The sequence below is a fragment of the Panulirus ornatus genome, chromosome 16, assembly GCF_036320965.1.
Source record: "Panulirus ornatus isolate Po-2019 chromosome 16, ASM3632096v1, whole genome shotgun sequence".
Taxonomy (NCBI): domain Eukaryota; kingdom Metazoa; phylum Arthropoda; class Malacostraca; order Decapoda; family Palinuridae; genus Panulirus; species Panulirus ornatus.
In genome coordinates, this window is record NC_092239.1 from 1317877 (window position 1) to 1344229 (window position 26353).

The 26353-nt window shown below is 42.2% G+C and overlaps 1 protein-coding gene across 3 annotated transcripts in view; it reads left to right on the plus strand.

Moving 5' to 3' along the window:
- The first annotated feature begins 356 nt into the window (after positions 1-356).
- The window catches only part of LOC139754008 (uncharacterized), a 30162-nt gene continuing 4165 nt past the window's right edge, over positions 357-26353 (plus strand). Inside the window, exons 1-2 of one of the 3 annotated variants that reach the window (XM_071670971.1) lie at positions 357-858; positions 8209-8332. The gene's annotated coding sequence lies outside the window, so the exon portion shown is untranslated. The remainder of the gene's footprint in view (positions 859-8208; positions 8333-26353) is intronic. The other 2 variants (XM_071670972.1, XM_071670970.1) reach the window with 2 other exon arrangements.

The following is a 26353-nucleotide window of genomic DNA, read 5'->3' on the forward strand; positions in this document are numbered from 1 at the left end:
TCACCCAGAACCAACACATCTTTTCCACTAAAGTCTTCCAGGACTTGGGGACGAAGGATCGAGTTTGTTTGATAGTGTAAATTTGGAGGATTATTTATAACTGGTGATTGTAGGTGATGCCGATCAGAGACTATCTGATGTTCACTCACTATATACAGTGGTATGGACGAACTTCATGTGTCTAACGACCTACTTGCCCAGCAGTTTCATACCTGCAACGTTCCTGGGTAGAAAGCCCACATAATCTCATGTAAATAATCACCAAGAAAATTCCAGATTAATGGTAGCTAAAACGCCGCACCGGCAACTGGCTGACCATAAGCTCCTGGAACGGTGTTGCCCGAGTCAGTGGCGGCCTGGAACCCATCGGGGACGGAGGTCGTGTGTCAGTCTTTCCCGCGCACCCTCTCTCGCCTCCGAGAATCGACCTCTTCTCTCTAATTCCTCCTGGACGTGATACACTGGTGATGAAAGCGACTTTGATTAATGAGCCTTTTGATTACTGGACCGGCTCTGTGGTGTTCTCGTTTGAGTAGAAAATATATCAGCGTGAACCGTACTATAATTGTTAGTTATTCTTTGAGGAAATTTAAGCCCATGAAAATGAAGCATTTTTGCCATCAACCTCAGCGCCTCGTCTGGTTACCGTAGGAATAGTGATGTAAAGTGGATTAGCATAACACTTCAACCCCCGGATGTGAAGCTTCAACTGAGGTTTCACCTGCTTCAAAATGGCTAGTGGTCACAGCCGCTGACGTTGCAGTGCTTCTAGGAGCAGTGTCGATCACTGGTCGGGAGATGCTTCACACAGGACCCCTCCTCGCCTAGCTGATCTGCTGCGTGGATGTCTCTCAAAAGGTAAGAAACATACGTGTAATAACTACTGCCTCCTTACATAAGCTGCTACATAACGTCCATCACTTCCCTAGTTTTATCAATTTCCGGATCAAGTGTTCATATCTGTGCTAACTCCTCACGAGCTAGACTTGGGAGTTATTCGGGGTCTCATTACCTAAAGTTCGGTCTGGATTTAACAGCTTTAGCATGTTGGGTCAAGTTTCGAGGACGCTGTTCAGTATACTCAGCTCACACCAAGTTTCCCAGATCAACTCTCTAGTATTTACAAATCATTGTCTTACGTTGTCTGTATATATTAGATAATTAGATACGGTCGAGATTTCTACAGTTTGTGATGTGATTCGTTCTGTTTGTTATGATTCATGAAGCGTTTTCTTGAGCCGACCTAGATCTTCCTGTAGTACGTTGAGAGGAAATATATAAACTATTTTGATAACAATATTCAGTATCATGAGTGATATATTTTGATAACAATATTCAGTATCATGAGTGATATATTTTGATAACAATATTCAGTATTATGAGTGATATATTTTGATAACAATATTCAGTATCATGAGTGATATATTTCTTTCTCTTAAGTAAAGAAACGTTCCAAATATCTATGGTGTGAACGTAGGCGGTGATGGCTTGTCTGGTGTTTCGTATAGGATCATCATCGCGTGATCTTCACTTTAATCTGCCATGATTCGCTTTAGGTTAACTTCGACTCATCGCAAATCTCTTGGTGTATGTGTTCATCCTGCTCATTTGTTTACTTGGCTGATGCTCACGTCACGTTCGGCTCATTCGTTCCTTATCACAAGTGTTCGGTATTGTCTCGCCTTGATATCACGGGGAAGAATTTTGGTTTATTCTCTTACCTTCACTAGTGTTATTTCGTACTTCCACCACAATATATTTTCCCCGTCTGGTTACCAGATTACTGTCTTTGAGGTTTTTGTTTATATCATTCTTGCTGAAATTTCATGAATGAATATTCGTCTCAGGTTCATTTGTAGTTTTTTTACCTATTAAGATCTTCCGTGAATTTTGTTGTTGTTGTTGTTGTTGTTTTGTTGTTGTTCTTGTTCATGTTATTCAGCCAATGCCTTCCTTTTTTCAGCTTCCAGGAATGATTTTCTTGTTCGTTCAACAATATGTTATTCTTACGTGACAATCTCGGCTGTCTCTCCTCAACCGTCACCAGGACAGCCTGTGTAACATCTTCACTAGGATCGTGTATGCAGTACATTCACCAGTCAGTTTTCTTCACCACAAGTTCGTCAGTGTTGTTCCATGTCGCCGCTGGCCAGCCCGGCAGAGCCTCTCTCGTATTCATGTTGCTATACATTCCTGACGCTCTTGGTGTTGCGTTGTATGTTGTAAGAGTACTTCAGGTCTCACAGGTTATCTTTAATTCCCATCTGTACTGCAGTCAACAAGTGTTACATTTTTCACCTTTATATTCTATTTTCATACCCCTGTAGGTGCGCTCCTCCCACTCTCTCTTTCCAACGTGTAATCTCCTTCACACACTGCCCACCTTTTCTCTTTTTTCCTTATGCCTCACTTTAACGTGCCTCCCGCTTTGAAAGCATCGTGTTATTGTATTATTCTACCTCCTGTGAGACAACCATGATGTAACTCTCTCCCTCCACCTGCTGTCCGTGTAAAGGGTTCTGTCAACATCCTAAAGACATCCCATGGCAGGACCGCTGAGGGATGAGTGGTCGAGCACCACCGCCAGTGCTCCACCTCACGTGCGACGCTGACGTCACTTTGTGTCTGACGCTTTTGTTGAACGATAATGAGTGTTGACAACACTGATGACTATATTGCCAGCCCTATCGACGGCTGGCAGTAGATCGCTCTGATTGTCGAGGTTTCCAGGGAATGAATTGTTGATTGGCTTCTGACTGTCGATTAATCTTCCCTTCATCGACCCTTTGAGAGGAGAAGACCTTCAAAGCGGCTGGTCCCTGGTAGGCTGATGGGTCCTGATAGGTCATCGGCCCGCGGGTACCCGGGCTGAGGCGAGACCTCCTGATATTTAATAATGTGCCTCAGGTGTCCCGCTGTCTGGAGGCCTTGATGACGACGTGGCTCATGATCTGATCTGGTTACCCAGTAGATGATGTGATCCGACCGGCCGGCCGGTTGATGAGATGATGTGATTATTGTAATCAATAAATCATGTCATTTTCTTTTTAGTGTTATATCCCGATTGTTCATTTGATTTACATCGTCTGATTATCGAATCAATAAGTCACTGAGGTTGTTTGTTTGGTGGAACATTTTGGTTCTCCAGTTGGTAAGTTGCTCACATTTTTGGAATGATGAAGAATTTGGTTTGTCCAGATGAAATTATATATCTCGATAACAAAAAGTCTGTATGTGTGGTTGACGATAGAGCTTGACTGTTCACCTTTCATATAAGATGTTCTAATGAATAATTCAAAGAGATCTTTAATTGTTTAGTGAGGTATTTAACTGTTATTTTGTAAAGAACATTTCTTTGCCTGCTTGATATGTTTCATATTTTGCTCAAAAATTCAAGTGCCTTGATGACCAGTATGATCCAGTGATCTGATCCTCCTCTTTATTAAAGCCATCAGATCAAGTAGGAATTAGTCATCCTGATTTCCCATCTAAACAGACACCCTGAGGAATGACTCCAATCACACTTATCATCTTAGACAACACTTACTTACGTAATGACAACCACCATAACACACTTTACTACTCAGACTTTTAAATGAGAGATTAGAGAGATTAAACGTAGATTTACCCCCTCTCTCTGTCTATGGCTCCTAGAATAAATCCCACGACCATTTTACTGGGATTAGCTTGTCAGCAAATCCCTAAATGAAGTCGTTGAATATTCTATTTCACAAGCTCATCGCGAGGCCCTGATTGATGTCCCGATAGTAATACACGTCAGGGGCTCCCCGATCACACGAAACAGCTGATTCACAAAGCGCATGTGATTTAAAGGTGTATGGCCTGTGCCCCCGTCATATCCAGCCAATCTGGTAATGATGGGTTGTTAACCGCTATATTGATTATTGGGAAATTTTCACTTGAATTTGATAAGTTAGCTACAGTCTTGTAAACTTAGAATAAATATTGACATTAGTCGTTATTTCAACACATACACTGCGCTATCCCTGACTGCGTATGGCAGTAAAATCAATAACGATGCTCAGCGAGTTTACTTGATATTCACTCTTTTAGTTGTTAAGTCAAACATGATCATCGGTTTAAAGTTCTATCATCTAATATCTATATACATTATTATTAACTTTATGTAAAGCACCACATCTGAAGCACATTGGCGATTTTAGAACTTAGTTTTACCTTTTAGTACAAGATAAGGATTGCAAGAACACAACCTGGCCACATTATAAAGGATTAACAAAATGAAACACTGTAGCTGGTTCTATATCACACTCAGTCTTAGCTTCAGGATCATTGTTGATGCTGTACTTTTGGCCAAGACCTATGTACACAGAAGGGGTCGTGGTTCTCTCTGTACTTCAGCCTCACACTACACTGGCGTCCTGAATAGATAACGAATCTGATCTCTTCTTACAGTGGGGTAGAATGTGTGTATGTCTCTTTGTTTAAGTGTGTGTGTGTGTGTGTGTGTGCGCGCGCACGTAACGTTGTAATCATACGCTCGTGAATATGTGCGCTCTTGCGACAAGTCACGTCGTCCTTCATTTTATGTCATCTTTATCGTGTCTAGTACTTGTTCAGCAAAAGAGAGATATAACGCCAGCTGTGTTAAGGATTATTCTTAAGCTTTAAATGTTTCCAACTTTCTGTGGTATTATTTTTTCTTATTTTCATCATCATTATCTTCTCATGATTATCCAGCTTCGTATTTGTTTCCTATTTTATCAAGTCTCCCCCCACCCCCACCCCCAGCCTTCTCTTTTATGGTGTCACATGTGCATCATCTACACTTCTTTGCTATAAGTCAACAACCACAACATTTCCAATTAGTTATTTTGAATTAATGAAATCTAAAAGTAATGCCGTAATGAGAAACATTACACTGAGTGTCACTCTCGAAAATTATATTGAAGCGAAGCCTGAACCTGGAGTCCACTAATTAAACGTATTCAGTCAGGCCTAAATAGCTAAATATAATGAAGCTTCACTGCTTCAGAATTACTGAGAAAACCAAAAACAAGTCAGAACTTCATCTTGCTCATCCCAGAACTTGATTGCCTTAAAACGAGTTTTTTCATCACAAGGTTTCCCTGGCCACGTTCATCTCAGTCTTCCTTTTTGGAAACGGAGGTCATTACTGGATGTATATCTAAGACTTCAATCATATTTTTTTTCTTCTTTGCCGCTACGTTGATAAGAGAAAAATTTTTGATTAGATTCAACAACAGAATTCCTGGACAGTGAGTCGTTAATGTTGTTTTCTTGTTTGCTCACGGCTGGTGTAGTGTGAACACTCCGTTCTATCATGGACGATACTTCAGTAAAGGTTTGGACGTAATTAGCAGTGTAGACCGGATGTTAATTATCCTTATATAGCCACAGTCCTGCTCCAGCTGCCCACACGAGTAAATCCCTTGAGCTCAGCTTTAACTGAGAGCATCCCGAGACACTCAGGCTAATAGCTACTCCCTTTTAACGACAGAATCTGTCTGATTACCTGCTTCACTTGCACGGTACGCACTCGGCCAGGTAGTCTTCCGGCCATCTTGCTAATACTTAGCGAGACGTCTAGTGAGCTACTTCTGCTAAGCAGGCTAATGACTCTAGTCGTTAGGCCAACAAATCAATAGTTGACATTCACACAAGTTGAAAGATAAGAGTATCACCATACAGAAGACTAATCTTCGAATCTCTGAGAATGGAATCAAAACCCTGAACCACTCAGTCAGTAGAGCATCCAAACCTCTATTACTGTAGCAGAGAACTCATCCAATCAGAGACTCGGGCAAACAGCCACTCGCCCTGGTAATACAGTCCGTCTATAGTTAAGCTACAGTATTATCCAGTTCTGTTACTTGATAAGCTGATCCATTTGTACTTCAGTCACAGAGAGGAAAAAAAAGATTTATGAAAGAAAGGTATACGTAGCCATTATAACCAATAGCCTTTCAGTCTTTCAGTCATTCAAACACCCAATCAGCCAGGCTCGCAAAGAGCCAGCAGTGTCTTGAATTAGCGCCTCGCTTAATTAAAACCGCGCGAAGGAGTGGAGCAAGCGTGGTCGCTTTCCTCGCTTAGACGAGCAAGATACTAATTATTGTAATTAGTAATATGCATCATTCTCATTACTTCCTTCTTTAGAGGATTCTACCGTGAGATATGATAATTAAGTAATTAAGTTCAAGTGGCTATTTCCACCCTCATTCCTCGTGATGATGGAGGAGGTAGAGGAGCCATGGAGGGATCCTGCAGGAAATTTACGTTGAAAGTTTTTGTTATTGAATAGAATAAGATGTTTACAAGTGGAGACTGATGGACTGAGTTACCATGTCTGATGACGCTATAAGTAATCTGAGGACTCTCTCTCTCTCTCTCTCTCTCTCTCTCTCTCTCTCTCTCTCTCTCTCTCTCTCTCTCTCTCTCTGTCTGTCTCTCTAAAGAAATATTTGTTAAATTGTGGGATCGCTCTAAACTATTTGATAAACTTGTAAGACGAAAAATATCTACGAAGGATCAAACAGTTAGAGTAAGAACTCGGTAGGAGTAGATATTGACATAGATGACGACATATAAGAAGAGTTGAAAGGAAAGTTTGAAAGTATATTTGTGGTAGAAGACTGAAAACTTCCAGCGCTTCCAGTGAGAGAGGGACTGGCAGGATAATTCCATGAAAAGAAAAAAAAACTGACATATCAGGACACAGTCAGGTTCACATGGGAGCTTGACCCACGGGCGGCTCAGGCCAGATGGAATCTCAGAAGGTGTAGTTGGGTCGCTGGAAATGCTGAAGGTCTTGCTCGAGGTTGATGGTTTATTTCCGAAATGGCAGAGAGCGGCTCGAGAACCAGTCTTGAAGGAATGTGAAGCTGTCCTGAACTGATGGTCTTTATCACTAACAAACATGGTCTGCTGGTTACCGCAATATTACCTAGAAACGTATGGAAGCCTTGAGGTTTGTGAGGAATGCAGACAACAAGTGAAGCACAGGAGACATTCAGTGAGATGAAATCGTGCACGACCAATCTTAGTCTTACATGAGGTACTGAGAGAGAGCTTGCAAGCAGGGAAGGAGGAGTCGGTCATGCCTTCATAGAGCATTAGGAGGCCTTACGTACGATCACTTACACGAGTGTGCTAAAGAAGCTGAATTTCCAGCCTGGTGCTTATGGAGCACTACTGAAACACACTAAGGTGAGAGCAGAGAACCCCCATGGGGGGGGGGGGCGTCTTTTCGAAATAGGCATAGGTAACAAAGCAGGTTCGTTAAGGGGGTGTTTGGACCAATGATATTTTACAGTATTTATTTCACCCACATGTACAACTTGGCTAAAGAAACTTAGTTGTACCTGAATGTTTCTCATAAGTATACATATTTCATTTGACCCAATCCAGAATCTACATCATCAAATGGTCTCCTCACTCGTGGAAACACACAGACCCGCTGGGGAAGATGTAACGAATGATAACAAGAGTGAAACTGACCACGAGCGAGGAAGTCCTCAACCTGCTCACACTGCGAGAGAGGAAGATAAAGGAACATATGATAACTGCCTTAGAATTCCTACAGAAACCAGGATGTTGTTGACATAGATCAGTTTTTCAGCTTCGTGACACACACACACACACACACACACACACACACACACACACACACACACACACATATCCTTATGCTGTAACAGACACAGGTGTCAGAAAACAGTAGAAGTTTTATCACTCAGGGTGTAATCTGTAGTGAAGACACATCAAGCTCTAGTATTTAATGGTCAAGTTATTATTAGAACTGAAATTGATTCTAGAATCATCTTAGATTATTTAGTTCATGTCCATTACTGATTTACATACGTTGTTTTTCATTCATAGATAGTGTTAGTGACTTTACCATAAACACTCAATATATAAAAGCCTGGAGAGGTTAGCTTGATCTGACCTACGTCACACACAGGATCCGAGAAGTGTATCAGTTTGACATTATTTTTGTAATGTCCTGTATATACATGTAGTCTTTATTTACTATTGTCCCACCAACCATGTTTAGAGCAGTCTCTTTGAAGGCACCTTTGACGCAATATTCGGACATGGTCAAGTTGCCACGCACCTGTGGAAATTCCGGATTCCACCTTCGATTTTGCGTATTTTTTTTTTTCATTTTTCTGTACGACACATTCACAAACTTGTCCCTCCCGGCAGCAGCAAGTCACGTGGCTGTCGGCCGTATGAAAGTAGGCGTGCCATTGGCCCTCGCCACAAGATCCTCCCCCAGCATGACGTCACCGAACGGACTGGCTCCACCCCTTGAGTGGCCATCACTCAGGTTAGTCGTGAGTGAGCAGCAGTTGTGTTGGGAACTATATATGACCCTCCACGCTGCTCTGGCCCAATCTGCCTTTAGTTACCACTTACGGAGGCAGTTGCTGCTTTTGTACAAGCATGCTTGGGGACTTCTGTACGTTTAGAAAAGCAAAGCACATATGTTTTATTACTTTCAGATGCTAATAAACATTCAGTAATGCGTAGGATTTGTTCATACGGGACGGTGAACGTGGGACACCAATTCTGAAGGACAGTAACGGGTTTCTTGACGGGAAACAAAAGACTGTGACCGGTGTATCTGACAGAAAGCTGTAGCTTGTGTCCTCGATCATACGATTTATACAAAAGAGACCGGAAGGGTGTTTGTGGAGTAAGTGTAAAATTTTTTCTGTAAGCTGCGGGAAGGAAGGGAGAAGGTAGCATAGAATTGTACGTGGCTGGCTAGAGGATAGAGAGAGAGAGAGAGAGAGAGAGGTGCCCTCACGTGAAAAGTTCAAACACTAGTGGAGGAGGGCCCTTGTGAAGGAAGGAGCCTGAAGTGCTCTCATAACAAGGCGAAGAGTTTATGAAGGATGAAGTAGGGGGTCTGTGAGAAAGGGAGACTCAGGAAGTCGGTCAGGGAATGTGAGGGCGTCCGTAAAGCAAGAAACGCTGACCTCTTGAGATGAAGGGAAAGGTCGCGGGATATGGGGTCCCAGTGGGAGAACAGGAAGGAATACAGCCAGAGTTGAGGAAGGGCGACCAGAACTGGAAAACTTTTATGATATATACCAGAAATTATCAGCGTTTCCTGAATTATTAAATGTGAAGACTTCATAGAAAAGTTAATGAGCGAAGTTTAAAGTTTTGGTTCTGAATATGGGTAACTCGAAGCCAATTTTCTAAATATCGTTCACCTCTAGTTAATCGTAAAGATAAATCCAGTGAAAAATTATATTTACTTTTATACATCGTTAGTCATTATACATCAACAATTGTTATTTTGTACGTTTATTTTGCATGTCTCATTTTGATCCGTGGAAATTGAGAGTATCATCTAACCAGGTCATTCAAAAAATATTTTACTGTATATTGTTTTTCTCCATCTGACTCCTGGAAGTCTCCATTAAGAACAGAATAATTTTCCTCAACGAAAAACTTCACTTTCAAAGTTCTCAAGCTTGACAGAGAAGTTCTCTAGGGAACAGTTCTTTCTCCAACCCTCTGTAGTCTCTTCCTACATGACCTCTCTCTCTCTCTCTCTCTCTCTCTCTCTCTCTCTCTCTCTCTCTCTCTCTCATATGCATATAACCCCATAGTCACACAACACCACTTGGACACTACACAAGCAACAACGAAAACTGCAGCAGTACAACACGAAGTAACAACAGTTTACCTCAAACTCTCACTCCTGCGTCCTCACAGCAATATTCTTTACACTCTTAAACCCCGAGAGATATGAGCCCAGCCTGCACCGTCGAATTACCTTGAATCATTACTTATTCCCACTCTGGAAATACTAGCTATACCCTGGGCCACAAACAGCCCGCACATGCCTTTAACCCCGCACATCACAACACAATGGCTATAAGCAAATTAAACTTACTGGCATCAGCTTCTGGCAAGAAATTCCATATTATTCAATACAAACAACTCATTAGCTTCACCCTTGACTATGACTCATCCACCCTGTCAAAAGCAAGCACAATAAAACTGCAAACTACAGAGAGAAAAAGCACCCAGAGCAATCACCAGGTTTGGTTCATGGCCAGGATCATACTGTGGCCAGGATCACATTGTGGCCAGGATCATACTGTGGCCAGGATCATACTGTGGCCAGGATCACATTGTGGCCAGGATCATACTGTGGCCAGGATCATATTGTGGCCAGGATCACATTGTGGCCAGGATCATACTGTGGCCAGGATCATACTGTGGCCAGGATCATACTGTGGCCAGGATCACACTGTGGCCAGGATCATACTGTGGCCAGGATCACACTGTGGCCAGGATCACACTGTGGCCAGGATCACACTGTGGCCAGGATCATACTGTGGCCAGGATCATACTGTGGCCAGGATCACATTGTGGCCAGGATCATACTGTGGCCAGATTCTCACTGTTGCCAGGCTCACATTGTGGCCAGGCTCAACTTAGGTCATGCCTACACCGTAACGACGCCACAGTGTGGCCACATAATGAGCCGCTGGTGTGGGCCACAACACTTGGCTCTCCCCAGTTCGCATCTCCTTTGTTCTCTTTATTACGTCCTGCCTCATACGTCACGGGAAACAACCTCGAGCCGACCTAAATAACAGCCTTTGTCTGTGGACCTCATAAAACAGAGTCTCATGTTCTTACTTAAGTTTAACATAAACAGAAATACCAGAAACCGTCAGCATTACACAGGCTTTGGTAGCCATCATCCTGAAACATCTGCAAGTAATTTCTTACAACAAAGTATCAATCGAAAGTGTGGTAGGTGTAGCAAACTGGGTTAGATACGGCAGACTATGCTGGATATAGCAAATGTATGAGGTATCACAAATCATATTAGCGAGAGTAAATCGTATCAGTCTTAGGAAATTTTGTAAGACATGTCTTAAATCCTTATAAGTATTGCAAATCATTATAAGTATTGCACATAATATAAATTATGAGAAAGTCAGAGAGAACTTAACCATGTTGAAAAGTTCTTTTGTTGATGACGTTTCATTTCGACACATCCAACACCATTGTACCAGAATGATTACCTACTCTCCTCCTCCTCCTCCTCCTCCTCCTCCCACATCGACGTGCCTCTTCGCTACTGCTAACTCTCCTACCTCCCTCCCACCCTATTCTCTCCCTCTCCCTTTCGCTCTTCACTATCGGGAGAAAACACATCTGTGAATTACAATACCCGAGACCACTCACTCGACAGCCCAGCAACAAATTCTGATATAGCAAGACCCCACCGCCGTACTGCCACATAGCGAAAGAGAACACATCGGTTCGTGGCAGCCGTTACCTCTCTCGCTTCTGTTTGATATATAGTATACAAACCTGCCGAGCTTTACTAGGTTGTGCCTAGGAGCCGAAAGAGTGTGTGTAGGAAAGCATCAAGGGCGCTTGCAGCCTCGACGAATATTTCCAGGGTGTGAGCACTGGGACGATTTAGCTGTTTACTTCTGGTGCTGTGAGGGAAGGTATCAGCGAGTGACTGGGAGAGGATTCATTCCCTCTTTACTGCTGCTTTAAAACAAGATTTTCTTTCAGATTTCTACGGCATGTGAGGAGTATATTAGCTATGCATATATATATATATATATATATATATATATATATATATATATATATATATATATATATATATATATATATATATCATTTTTTATCATATTTTGTTGCTTTCTCCCGCGTTTGCAAAGAAACAGACGAAAGAATGGCCCAACCCACCCACATACACATGTATATATACATACACGCCCACACACGCACATATACATTTCAACGTTTACATACATATACATACACAGATATGTATATATTTTTTTTTTTTTTTTTTTTTTTTGCTTTGTCGCTGTCTCCCGCGTTTGCGAGGTAGCGCAAGGAAACAGACGAAAGAAATGGCCCAACCCACCCCCATACACATGCCTTGATTCAATCCACTGACAGCACGTCAACCCCGGTATACCACATCGCTCCAATTCACTCTATTCTTTGCCCTCCTTTCACCCTCCTGCATGTTCAGGCCCCGATCACACAAAATCTTTTTCACTCCATCTTTCCACCTCCAATTTGGTCTCCCTCTTCTCCTCGTTCCCTCCACCTCCGACACATATATCCTCTTGGTCAATCTTTCCTCACTCATTCTCTCCATGTGACCAAACCATTTCAAAACACCCTCTTCTGCTCTCTCAACCACGCTCTTTTTATTTCCACACATCTCTCTTACCCTTACGTTACTTACTCGATCAAACCACCTCACACCACACATTGTCCTCAAACATCTCTTTTCCAGCACATCCATCCTCCTGCGCACAACTCTATCCATAGTCCACGCCTCGCAACCATACAACATTGTTGGAACCACTATTCCTTCAAACATACCCATTTTTGCTTTCCGAGATAATGTTCTCGACTTCCACACATTCTTCAAGGCCCCCAGAATTTTCGCCCCCTCCCCCACCCTATGATCCACTTCCGCTTCCATGGTTCCATCCGCTGCCAGATCCACTCCCAGATATCTAAAACACTTCACTTCCTCCAGTTTTTCTCCGTTCAAACTCACCTCCCAATTGAATTGACCCTCAACCCTACTGTACCTAATAACCTTGCTCTTATTCACATTTACTCTTAACTTTCTTCTTTCACACACTTTACCAAACTCAGTCACCAGCTTCTGCAGTTTCTCACATGAATCAGCCACCAGCGCTGTATCATCAGCGAACAACAACTGACTCACTTCCCAAGCTCTCTCATCCCCAACAGACTTCATACTTGCCCCTCTTTCCAAAACTCTTGCATTCACCTCCCTAACAACCCCATCCATAAACAAATTAAACAACCATGGAGACATCACACACCCCTGCCGCAAACCTACATTCACTGAGAACCAATCACTTTCCTCTCTTCCTACACGTACACATGCCTTACATCCTCGATAAAAACTTTTCACTGCTTCTAACAACTTGCCTCCCACACCATATATTCTTAATACCTTCCACAGAGCATCTCTATCAACTCTATCATATGCCTTCTCCAGATCCATAAATGCTACATACAAATCCATTTGCTTTTCTAAGTATTTCTCACATACATTCTTCAAAGCAAACACCTGATCCACACATCCTCTACCACTTCTGAAACCACACTGCTCTTCCCCAATCTGATGCTCTGTACATGCCTTCACCCTCTCAATCAATACCCTCCCATATAATTTGCCAGGAATACTCAACAAACTTATACCTCTGTAATTTGAGCACTCACTCTTATCCCCTTTGCCTTTGTACAATGGCACTATGCACGCATTCCGCCAATCCTCAGGCACCTCACCATGAGTCATACATACATTAAATAACCTTACCAACCAGTCAACAATACAGTCACCCCCTTTTTTAATAAATTCCACTGCAATACCATCCAAACCTGCTGCCTTGCCGGCTTTCATCTTCCGCAAAGCTTTTACTACCTCTTCTCTGTTTACCAACTCATTTTCCCTAACCCTCGCACTTTGCACACCACCTCGACCAAAACACCCTATATCTGCCACTCTATCATCAAACACATTCAACAAACCTTCAAAATACTCACTCCATCTCCTTCTCACATCACCACTACTTGTTATCACCTCCCCATTTGCGCCCTTCACTGAAGTTCCCATTTGCTCCCTTGTCTTACGCACTTTATTTACCTCCTTCCAGAACATATTTTTATTCTCCCTAAAATTTAATGATACTCTCTCACCCCAACTCTCATTTGCCCTTTTTTTCACCTCTTGCACCTTTCTCTTGACCTCCTGTCTCTTTCTTTTATACGTCTCCCACTCAATTTCATTTTTTCCCTGCAAAAATCGTCCAAATGCCTCTCTCTTCTCTTTCACTAATAATCTTACTTCATCCCACCACTCACTACCCTTTCTAATCAACCCACCTCCCACTCCTCTCATGCCACAAGCACCTTTTGCGCAATCCATCACTGATTCCCTAAATACATCCCATTCCTCCCCCACTCCCCTTACTTCCATTGTTCTCACCTTTTTCCATTCTGTACTCAGTCTCTCCTGGTACTCCCTCACACAAGTCTCCTTCCCAAGCTCACTTACTCTCACCACCCTCTTCACCCCAACATTCACTCTTCTTTTCTGAAAACCCATACAAATCTTCACCTTAGCCTCCACAAGATAATGATCAGACATCCCTCCAGTTGCACCTCTCAGCACATTAACATCCAAAAGTCTCTCTTTCGCGTGCCTGTCAATTAACACGTAATCCAATAACGCTCTCTGGCCATCTCTCCTACTTACATACGTATACTTATGTATATCTCGCTTTTTAAACCAGGTATTCCCAATCACCAGTCCTTTTTCAGCACATAAATCTACAAGCTCTTCACTATTTCCATTTACAACACTGAACACCCCATGTATACCAATTATTCCCTCAACTGCCACATTACTCACCTTTGCATTCAAATCACCCATCACTATAACCCGGTCTCGTGCATCAAAACCGCTAACACACTCATTCAGCTGCTCCCAAAACACTTGCCTCTCATGATCTTTCTTCTCATGCCCAGGTGCATATGCACCAATAATCACCCATCTCTCTCCATCAACTTTCAGTTTTACCCATATTAATCGAGAATTTACTTTCTTACATTCTATCACATACTCCCACAACTCCTGTTTCAGGATTACTGCTACTCCTTCCCTTGCTCTTGTCCTCTCACTAACCCCTGACTTTACTCCCAAGACATTCCCAAACCACTCTTCCCCTTTACCCTATATATATATGTATATATATATATATATATATATATATATATATATATATATATATATATATATATATATATATATTCAAACTTCGCCATTTCCCGCGTTAGCGAGGTAGCGTTAAGAATAGAGAACTGGGCCTTTGAGGGAATATCCTCACTTGGCCCCCTTCTCTGTTCCTTCTTTTGGAAAAAAAAATAATAATGAGAGGGGAGGATTTCCAGCCCCCCGCTCCCTCCCCTTTTAGTCGCCTTCTACGACACGGAGGGAATACGTGGGAAGTATTCTTTCTCCCCTATCCCCAGGGATAATATATATATATATATATATATATATATATATATATATATATATATATATATATATATATATATATATATACAATTTCAATAAGGATTTACGTCGTGGATATTGTTCCTTTTTGGCAAGATGTTTAGTTTTTAAGTTTGTTGTTGATGTAGGAGGGATTCAAACTTTAGATTAGTCAGATCTGTGCGCTAAAAAATGATAAAGTATTTCGCAATCCACTGCTTATGAAGAGGAGGACAGCTATTGAGTACTGTTGCTTTAGAGAGGGGATGAAAACCTTTTCTATTACCGTTATGGTTGACTATCTGTTCATTGCTACTGGATTTGAGAGGCGTTTGACTGATAGCTATTCCTGCCGTAAAGGATATATTCCATTGCTAAATGCTACAGATTTTCAGCCTTTATGTGGTTGTTGAATATCATTGTTTATAGGAAAAATGGAGTTATTGAATGTTTCTGTTCAATACATTTATCGTTGTGGAAGAATTCGAGGTCAGAGTTTTACTGATCTGATAAAAGGATAACAAAGTCTGCGGTGAATATGTCTCTTAATTAGATATTATTTGACCCTAAAATACTGTTGCTTTTACGAGCTACTTTACAAATGAGAATTCCTTCCTTAGTGGGCAATATAGTCATGTAATACTGATGTTTTTCAGCAGAATAAAGAAATGCTGTATGAAAAGAATGTCATCTTTTGTGGAGCTTATGATCTAAATGTTGGAGTTGGGGAGCCTAAAGAATGTCAGAACAACACTATACAGCAGCTGTTGACAAAACATAAAAGATAAAAACAAACACAGAATGAATCTCTGTCCACAGCTCCCCAAACATGGATGGCTCAGAAAACACACATTTCTTGTAATACTTGGAGTCGGAGGTCGGAACGTTATGCTGTTTGTGTCTTCCTTGCATAACTGGGCTTTAAAATCTATTGCATTCTTTTACAAACCAAAGATTTCCACCTTCAAGAAAAAATTGTCTTTTCTCTCTGTTTCTTTAGTTCTCTTTATGGGCCATCTAAGGATTGGCCTCAGTAAGGGCACACATTTGGAAATAAAACCTTCGCCTTGATATAAACAAAGAAAAAACATACTGTATAACTCCCATCGTCTCTATCCAACCAATGGCAGGTAACCATGGCTGTTCTTATGGACCTTTAAGGAGACTTTCAGTCTAAATTCAAATGGCCCTCACGTAGGAACATCTTCTTCCAATACTTTTTGCTCCTGGTTGACGTTTGTTTTTTCATACCGAACCCATATTTCTTCTCAAAAGGGTTTTCTCACGCTGCCCAACTTAACAATGTTCCTGAGACCATCTATGAATATATATATATATATATATATATATATATATATATATATATATATATATATATATATATATATATATAATGACAGAATAATTCAAATATCTTCCCTCATACGTTGCTTGACTGGACCAGACACCATGAGCTCAGAACTTGCTGTATATTATGACTAGATTTAGGTTTGTTTGTGCCCAACCTTCAGCTGTAGTTTATTGATACATATGTAGATTTGTTATATTCCACTCTATGTAAGCAAGAAATATTGATGTGATGAAAGTCACATTTAATATCATTCTTCGATGATGTTTTGATATGAAAGGAGAAAAACATCTGTGTGTGTGTGTGTGTGTGTGTGTGTGTGTGTGTGTGTGGAAAGTGAACCCTAAATGATCAGGTCAGTAAGTGGCATCTCGAGTGTAGTGATAGGGTTTTAGTGATGATGGTCCTAGCAGTGAAGAGGAGGGTGTTGTGAAGATAAGAGTGGAGTGAAGATGGGTGTATATGATCATAACCAGCTTAATGAAGATAAGAGTATTGTTAAGATGAAAATAACGATGCGGTAGAGATAAGAAAGACGCAATGAAAATAAGTTTGTAATGAATGTAAAGGTGTAGTGATGATGAGGATGTAGTGAAGGTAAGGGCGTAGTAAAGATGTAGTTCAGTAGAGTTAAGAGTATAATGAAGATGGTCTTTTTTACCTGACATTGAGAATGATGCAAGTGACGTGGGTTCAAGGTTGACGAAGAAGTTTGTGTAACAAATGTTTGCCATTATCGAGCACTAAGATATCTTTCAGTTCAACTGATTTAGAAAATATGTAACAAAGAATGCGCAAAATATGATGATTGTTTGAATAAGAATTGTTTTAATCATATTAGTATATGGAAATTGGTCAATTCTATGAATAAAACATTTTGTAATTATGATACGAAGACTAATTAAGATTAAAACTGATGCGTAATTAGAATTTCGATATATAACAATACAACTCAGAAGCATTATAGACTCCATGATTTAGTGGACTAATGCATGCAGTTTTAGATATCTATTTTCTTTATATATTTGGTATGAATTTGGTATTGAGCATCTTTATACTCCAGTTCCACAAATATCATATTTGATATTCTTTATTCTTTTCATGTCATATTTGTAATGTAAGTGTTTATATTCCACTCGATGTATATTTGTTAGTTATATGCTCAGCCGTAGCCAGAGCAGTGACCAGGTGTGTTTAGTGGTGATATCTCGGGATTAATTGCCAAGAGAAACACTACTTACATGCCAGCGCCGACGACGACCTTTTGACAAAAGGCACAGCTGACGCGTAGCGTTGACCACCTTAGGAAAACATAGAGTTATGAATAACGAGTCGTGTGAGTTAGGCGTTGTCATATGTTATGTGTGGGATGTAGAGATTGTATGCTTGTGGACTGAATGCCATCTGCTTACGTGTGGGTGAAACAGAAAGGAACAACTTCCACTTAGGCCAAGGAGTGAAATTTGACTCACTGAAGTGTTGCCTCACTGCACAGCTACCCCTCCCGATGCTCAGGCGGATACTACTGGTTGAACCTCTCGTCTGTGGCTGCTTACCAGCTATTACTAGAGAGAGAGAGAGAGAGAGAGAGAGAGAGAGAGAGAGAGAGACCCGTCTTTCAGAACAACTGGCGTACAAGACGCCATATCTGGCCTTGCCCATAGAGTAAGTTTTTTCCCCAATCTTTTATTCAGATTCCATCATGGTTGGGTGGAGAGGGTGTTGGAGGCAGGAGGAGAAGTTGGAGCGCCGCTATGGCAGGCTTGAGAGAGTGTTGGAGACTGGAAAGATATCATTTCTTGTGAGAGGGTGTTGGAGATTGGAGGAGATGTTAGAGAGCGAACGTGGCTGGCTGGGAAGGGTGTTGGAAATTGGGGGTGTTGGAGATTGATTCGAGTTAAGAGGATCGACCCAGAAGAATGAGAACTGACAGAGACGAAGAAGAAACGATAAGTGATTCTTAAGCGAGAATCTGCAAGTCAGAGTCTGGAGGAGTTACACTGACTGGTGACGGAGCCTTAGAAGTAGGACTACAGAGGAGAAAGTCGTGTTTCCGAGTCTTACATCTTGTTTCTTCAGGTCATTATTTTCTTTCCTTATCTTCCTGTTTTTATTGCTTCTTTAAAGGAGAATTTCAAATATTCACTCTCTTTAACTCTGAAATTTTATTGCATGGTAGATCCTAGAAAAGGCGAAGTTGGCAGGATAGCTTTACTACCGAGTATTCTCTCTCTCTCTCTCTCTCTCTCTCTCTCTCTCTCTCTCTCTCTCTCTCTCTCTCCTCACTGTATCAGACAACTTTTTCTTTATAGAACAAAAATTAGAGTGAAAGTGACATCTACAAAAACAATGAGTCGTAGAAACCTCTTTCAAAATCTTTTTTTTTATTTCTTTTTACAGAAGCTTGTCGTCTGGTTCACCAAAATATTTATGATGTAGTATATTTGTGTGTGTGTGTGTGTGTGTGTGTGTGTGTGTGTGTGTGTGTGTGTGTGTTTAAACTTAACATATGTGATCTTAACCAATACTATGTTATTTACGTAATACAGAGGTTGTTCAAGGGGCGACCGGAGGGGAGGCTGGAGGACTTGATGGATAAGTCAGGTGGGGAAGGGATAGGGTCGTTGCTTGATGATATTCAGCGAGTGAGTAGTTAGGTGTGACGGGCTTAGGTTCTAAGACTGACGGAGTTTGCGCAGTAAGGGTAGTGGAGCTAAGGAATAGGAATAACGAGACGGAGGATTAACATTACAAGAGTTGCGGAGCAGAAATGAAAGTTAAAAGTTAGGAAGAAGAAAAAAACATAAAAACGAACGAGTTTTGAAGTTATTTAATACGTTAGGACGGAGACAGAGTTGTGGACCGAACATTAACAGCTTAATGCCCAGCGGACCAAGGAAACATGAGACAAAGCTGAAAGTGAAAAAGAAAGTACGTAGGGTCAGTACTAAGCTGGGAGAATAAGTCGAGAAGCGAGGCTTAAATCTTAAGGATGGAGAGTCAGGAGCCGAAGGCTAGAAAAGAAGTGTTGAAGGTCAGGAGAACTGGGGTGAGCAAGCAAGATCAAGGTCAGGAGGTGAAGGTCAATGACAAAGGTATTGGAGGTCGGTAAGGCAACATTCCTCCCCAACTAAAAGTTCGAGGTTTTGAGGGCCCAGGACTGAGGGCCCATGACTGAGGGTCCATGACTGAGGACCCAGGAAATGTGTGTGGATCAGGAGGGATAAAGAGCGAAATGACCGACAGAGACTGGAAGGAGAGAGAGAGAGAGAGAGAGAGAGAGAGAGAGAGAGGCAGGGAGGAAAAGGGATGGAGGTGGGGAGTGTGACGGGTTGATAGAAGGAGAAGGATGACGGGAAAATGAACCTTCCAACGTCAGCAAGAGACCTAAACTTCCGTCATGACTGACCTCTGGGGGAACTCACCCACCAGATGCAGGCTGTATAATCTCGTCCAGTTTCCTCTTTCATTAATCTTTATTACTAACTTTGACTCCTTCCACAATCCCAAATGTAAAAGTCTTCCTTCTTCTAAAGCTGACCGTCATCACTTACAAAAAAGAGCAGTTTCAAAACGGCAGCCACCACTGAGAGCGTCGTCAGGGAGGTCGTCTCATAGAGTGGGCAAGTGGAGGCCCAGCAGCGACCCGGGTATTGATCTGACCACGTCCTCCAGCGGTGGCTGTGATGGGTCCTCCTCAACCTGCTATTCCTGCTGGGTCATCCTCGATCTGTTCCTCTTGCTGGGTCGTCCTCGATCTGCTCTTCCCGCTGGGTCTTCCTCGACCTGCTTCTCATGTTGGGTCACCCTTACCCTATTGGTTCATTCTCAAACTGGTGTCCTCCTGGTGACACGAGGTGACACTTCAGGTCAGCAGCGTCAGAAGTCATCCTCGACATGCTTCTCCTGCTGACACGAAGTGACACGAGATTAGCCAAGTCAGACAAAGAAGAAATGGAAAAACAATTAATACGAAGATGTTGGGGGATCAAGAAAGGCATGACCAGCAGATAGGGACAGATGGACAGGAGTAGAAAGATGTGTATAAGAGACGGTCTTGATAGAGAGGAGACGAGCGTCAGTGATGGACCTGGGAGAGGGGAAATGGGTTTTGGAGACGGACATGGGAGAGGTTTAGGAAATGACCAACGGTGAGATGTGGAAAACAACTGGGATATTCTTAGTTCTTTGTCAAAAGACTTGCCAGGAGGAATTAGCATTCCTGGTTAAGAAACACAGAGCGCACAGTATAATGTTGCTCTCTAACATTTTACTGTTGTCTCTGGGATACCTGTGCACGAGTGCTCTTTTCTCTTATATTCTGGATACAAAGAACGAGGAAAGACAGATAGGAATAGATGATGAATGTATGTGCGTTAAAACAGATATGTATAAAGAGAAAGAATGTAAGTTAATAATGACTGTATCTGTTAGCAGTGGAGAATGATGAATATTCATGGAACTGTTATGTACTTTCATCCCCCTCCAGCCTCGCTAGATACAGGGAAACAAAATAATTTGCAGGAAAGATACTGTTCCCACTTTAACAGTGACGCCTAAGGGAAGGCTCTGCCCAACTTGCCTCCTCTCCAACGTATGTAGAGCAGTACCCAACTCTGTCTTTCTGTCTTTCTTTATGTTTCGAAACTTTCGCGCGCGCGCACACACACACACACACACACACACACACGTCCCTCCAACAGTCATCTTCCCAGGGAAGACAAGGACCATATAATTCCCCCACAATATGGCCGCCCAGTAGGGCAGGGTTCCCACCAACACAATGTCCCGGAAAATCACCTAACGAGGCGCGTCCCGCTCCAGGTCTGCTCTTGTCTGTGGCCGGTATTTTAGGCTCCGTAAATACTGCTTCTTTATGGGTGTGGAGAGGTTGTCACTGGCGAAGATCTATTGATAGACAGTGTTTGTGCAGGAACCAGCCTGGCTTTCCCTCACTCAGTGTGTGGTCGAAGCAGTTTGAGGAGGTCGACCAGAACTCAAAGAAAGCTACAGTTTGAAAATGGTTTTAGCTCTCAAAAGATTGAAAAAATACCCAGTCAGTTAAAGATATTCTCTTGCAATACATAGAGTCGATAACAAGTCAATACTGAAAAATAACCGACAGTGACGCCTGATAACTGAGTTAAAGTAACGATATATTTCAGTTACCAATACACACAACACATGACAGGTTGTAGACATACACGCTAATGGAGAGTGACTGGCGATTTAACAAATTGGATGATCCCAAGACTCTGACTTTCCAGTTCTTCTATTATGGTATCACTGTCAAATTAACGATCATTATCAACACAGTCACCAGGGTCACTACCCACGGGACAGTTGCCCTCACAGCAGTGCTTCACAATTCCCAGGAAATTGACATTCATATCATTACACCTGCAACACAGTCACTATTTCCACGTGCGTCACCATCATGTTCCCTAATGAGTTCCCATCTGGCAATCATATACACCAGCGCACGTAACTTGTTGACGTAAAAGCGAATTGATTTCATGAAAATGTGAATATTAAGTTACAGAGTTAATGGAAGAGTGAGGCGAACGTTAAATAATAGAGAATTTATAGAACAGTGAGAGAGGCATTAGTAACAGTTAATGGAACAGTGCAGGGAACGTTAACAGAGTCAATGGAACAGTGCAAGGAACGTTAAGTAACAGAGTTCAAGGAAGAGCGGCAGAGTCACAAACGAGGGCGTGACGGATTTACTGATCATATTACAACCCAAATTCATGAAATCGTTTTCTGTACATTGTGTATGGAAGGTAGGCTGACGTATATGTATACGTCTATGGATACGATGGGCTGCCTGCGTTACGGGCGAACAGGAAGGTCGGGGTGGCGATATGGTGGTTTTAGAGGCAAGGCGACAGGGCTGCGGGTCTGAGGAGAGTCGTTGTATCAAGAGTTAGTTTGTGGTGGATGTTGAGTTCTCCTCACACAACCACTCCCATATATCGTAGTCACAGGCTTAGTTCACACAATATCACAAACGTTTTGTTTACAGTGATGATCAATACGTTTGAAAATGTACACTACTGCTGCTCCTCCCCCTGCTACTGCTGCTCCTAATAACAATAATAATGATAATGATGAAAATAATAATGATAAATATAATTTCGTACGTCAGAGCGCTATGCAGATCTACAGATGACAAAAATTCATTCATTATATAAAATTAAAAGGCCAAAATAATTCAAAACAACAATATACTTTAATTAATACTGTGTGTAGGAAAGAGACCTCCATGTTTTGAACATCAAAGAGTTTATTACCATATTGTTGTGAATAATGTATAGAATGTGGAGAATGATGTGCCACCACCTCACTGCCACTGACACCACCCTCTCCCCACCACTGCTACCACTTCCCTGCCTCCCCCATCACCCACACTACCACGACCGCCACCCCCGCTCCACTACCATAACCTCCCTGCCGCTGCCGCCATTTTCCTGCTATTGTCACCACTTCCCTGCCACTACCACCACTTCCCTGCCCGTACCACCACTTCCCTGACTTCTCTTCATTCTGTGGTCCACTTCAAGCAACCTTTCCACCCTCTAACTTTCTACTAAAGAGGAACTGGATTAGTGCCTGGGTTTAACAGAACGAGCAGCCTCAGATCATCTGCAAATTAATGTGAAAAGTTTTGAAAGGGATCATAATTTGGTGGTTAATTTGTGTAAAATAAACTATGAAGTGTCAAAGATAAACTGGAATTTACCATGAAAGTTTGAAGACAGCGTCCATCTCTGATCCATCATGAGTGTGGGTGACCGACCAGCAGGACACTGCCTTCTCTCGAGGTTGTCACTGTTATCAGTCTGGTCTGTCGGTCTCTGTCGGCTGGAGGGTGGGTGGATCCGTGGCTCCTACTGACTCCTTCCTCCTCCACCGCTCGTCTCACCAATTTTTCTTCCCTCTCCTTCCTACCTTTTCTCCTGCTTCCCATCTTTCTCTCCTAAACTCTTCCCTCTTTCTCTTTAGTTATTGTCCTTTCTTCCTTTTCATTTCCTCTTCCTCCCTAATCTCCTTCTCTTGCATTACCTTCTCCTCATTCATTTCTTCCATTTGTCATCTTCCTTCCAGTTTTTCCTCCTCCTCCTCATCCTCTCACACGTACCAGCATTTCCTCGCCTGCCTTCAGCCCGCAGGCAGCGATGAGAAACAAATGGAATGTGGTGAATGAGACACCTTGTCCTCAGTCATGGTCAAGACATTATATCGTTATATGTGTGTGTGTGTGTGTGTGTGTGTGTGTGTGTGTGTAGCTGTGTCTGCGTTTGTGTCTGTGTACATGTGACGGGGCCCAATGTAAAGATGAGTAGCCGAGGTGTCTAGTGGGGACGTTAGCAGGTCTCTCTCCTCCTGGGCTGCTATAGATATGGTGGGGACGTCCGTGGCATTGTGTCCGTGGGTATGTGTTCTCCTGGGCTGCTGCAGCTCTAGTGGGGACGTCCGTAGTATGTGTCCTCCTGGGCTGCTATAAACACCATCTACTCGTCTGCTCAGTCGTATGACTAACACACCACCTGTTCTTGTAGTCAAAGCTTCACGTACAAACATAGCTACGTACAGCAAGGTGACACGAGATAATATATATAATATCTGCCATTCTTAGAGTAGTCAAGACGTACGTGTCATGAGAAGTCACTAGCAGTGTCTCCCCAGCACTGTACACTCTAGAATATTAACTCCCTACCAGCGCTTCCCGCCCCACTCCCCTGGCTCACATCTCAGGATGCTGTCAACAGTATCTCTCACCCCTTGCAACATATCTCGGGGTAATGTCAATATAGCTTTCCTCCTCCTGTCACAATGTTGCTAACTATATCTCTTCCAGCTTCCTTCAAGCCTCCAAACTTTCACTTACATCTTATCTCGACACATTGTAAACAAATATTGACTTAACCACACACCTCGGGTTGCTGTCAACAAACAAGATCTACTCTGTGCCTTGCATCTAAGAATGTTTCCAGTAGGGCTTCCCTCCATGATTTACATTTGGTTCACGTTGTCTGCATAAAAGCTATATTGATCTCCAGTCCCAGAATTTACAGCTTTTGATTACAATAAGCACCTGAATCTACATGTTTATGTCATACATTTACAGACAGACCAATGATTCTCTCTCTCTCTCTCTCTCTCTCTCTCTCTCTCTCTCTCTCTCTCTCTCTCTCTCTCTCTCTCTCTCTCTCTCTCTCTCTCTCTCTCTCTCATACAACAAGAGCACTGGGAGTTCTCTCTTCACCAATGAAGGTCACTTCACATCTCATATAGACTTTTTTCTCCGCATTCCTCCTTCCCTCCATTATCTCTCCTTTTCTCTATTACCTTCCTATCTACATGAATTGTTTGGTTGCTGATAACTGTGAAAAGTAATGGGAAATGATAACTGTGAATAGACGAACTGAAGTCCAGAATGATAATGTCGGTATTGCATATCTGAACGTGTTGGTTAGTGAACCTATGGGATGAATTTGCCATTAATCAGAGAACATTTTAAGTCAGCTGAACTCAAGTATTTGATCATCATAAAAGTAAATTATTGGAATTTGAACTGAGCTAACGAGATATTGTGTCCAAAATGAAAGCAGTCGTAATTACAGGTAACAATCCACAAACAGGTGAAACAAAGCGTCTATACCTGACACGTGGGAAAATGTCATGTGGATTATACGTTCTGATTACCATTAGGTTGATCATTAATACTTGGTGGGTGGAAAATATTTTATGTTATCTGCCTTCTGAGTCAGGACAGTGAGAGTGACATAAGTGGGAGTGATGTGAGATGACAGTCTGTGTGAGAGGAAGAGAGAGGAAGAGAGATTATGTGAATGACATGTGATGGGGTGAGAGGTCAACGTAGCCCCTGATTGCATTATGATAATTTCCTGCGCTTATCACTAATCCAGCACGCTAATTACCCATGGCACAGAGTTGGGACACATAATCCAGCCCTAAACCCACACCTGTATGGAAATGCAATTACATTTCAGTGAAATCTCCTGAACTCAAACCTCTGGCGCCGGGGAGATAGGAAAGGAAGAAAGGAATGGATGGAAGGAAGGGAAAGAGGAATGGAATGGATGGAAGGGAAAGAGGAATGGAATGGATGGAAGGGAAAGAGGAATGGAATGGATGGAAGGGAAAGAGGAATGGAATGGATGGAAGGGAAAAAGGAATGGAATGGATTGCATCAGGATGGGTCCCTGTAATGATGATAATAGTAATGATAATGACCATAATGATAATGCTAAACATACAGATACTTAGTTAACAGTCCACTGATTATGCTGATGAGGTTAGCGATGGCCTGGGATGGGGCTCTTCTTGTGGCAGTCAGCAGCGCGAGCTTGGATGGGTTTGATACGCTTGTGCTTACATCAACTGTGCCAGCTTACCTCAAGCACCGTCTTGATTCAGCTTAACCACCGCACCGGCTTAGCCAGTGCCAACTTAACGTAAATTTAAGTTAGTCATTGTGTCAGCTCTAGCGTTTCACTGTGATAACTGAGACATTGAGAAAGTTACAATCCGATGTAACTTTAGGTGGAAAGTACTGATGAGATGACGTTTGTACGCTGTTATAAAGCGTATCATTCTAACTTATAGTGATGTTACATGATGTTGCTGGTGATGACTTATAGTGGTGATGTTACATGATGTTGCTGGTGATGTTACATGATGTTGCTGGTGATGTTACATGATGTTGCTGGTGATGACTTACAGTGTTGATGTTACATGATGTTGCTGGTGATGACTTATAGTGTTGATGTTACATGATGTTGCTGGTGATGACTTATAGTGGTGTTGTGATGGTGGTGTTGCCGGTCGTGATCTCTGGGATCGAGTAATTGTTGCTTAACACAGTTGCATGTTAG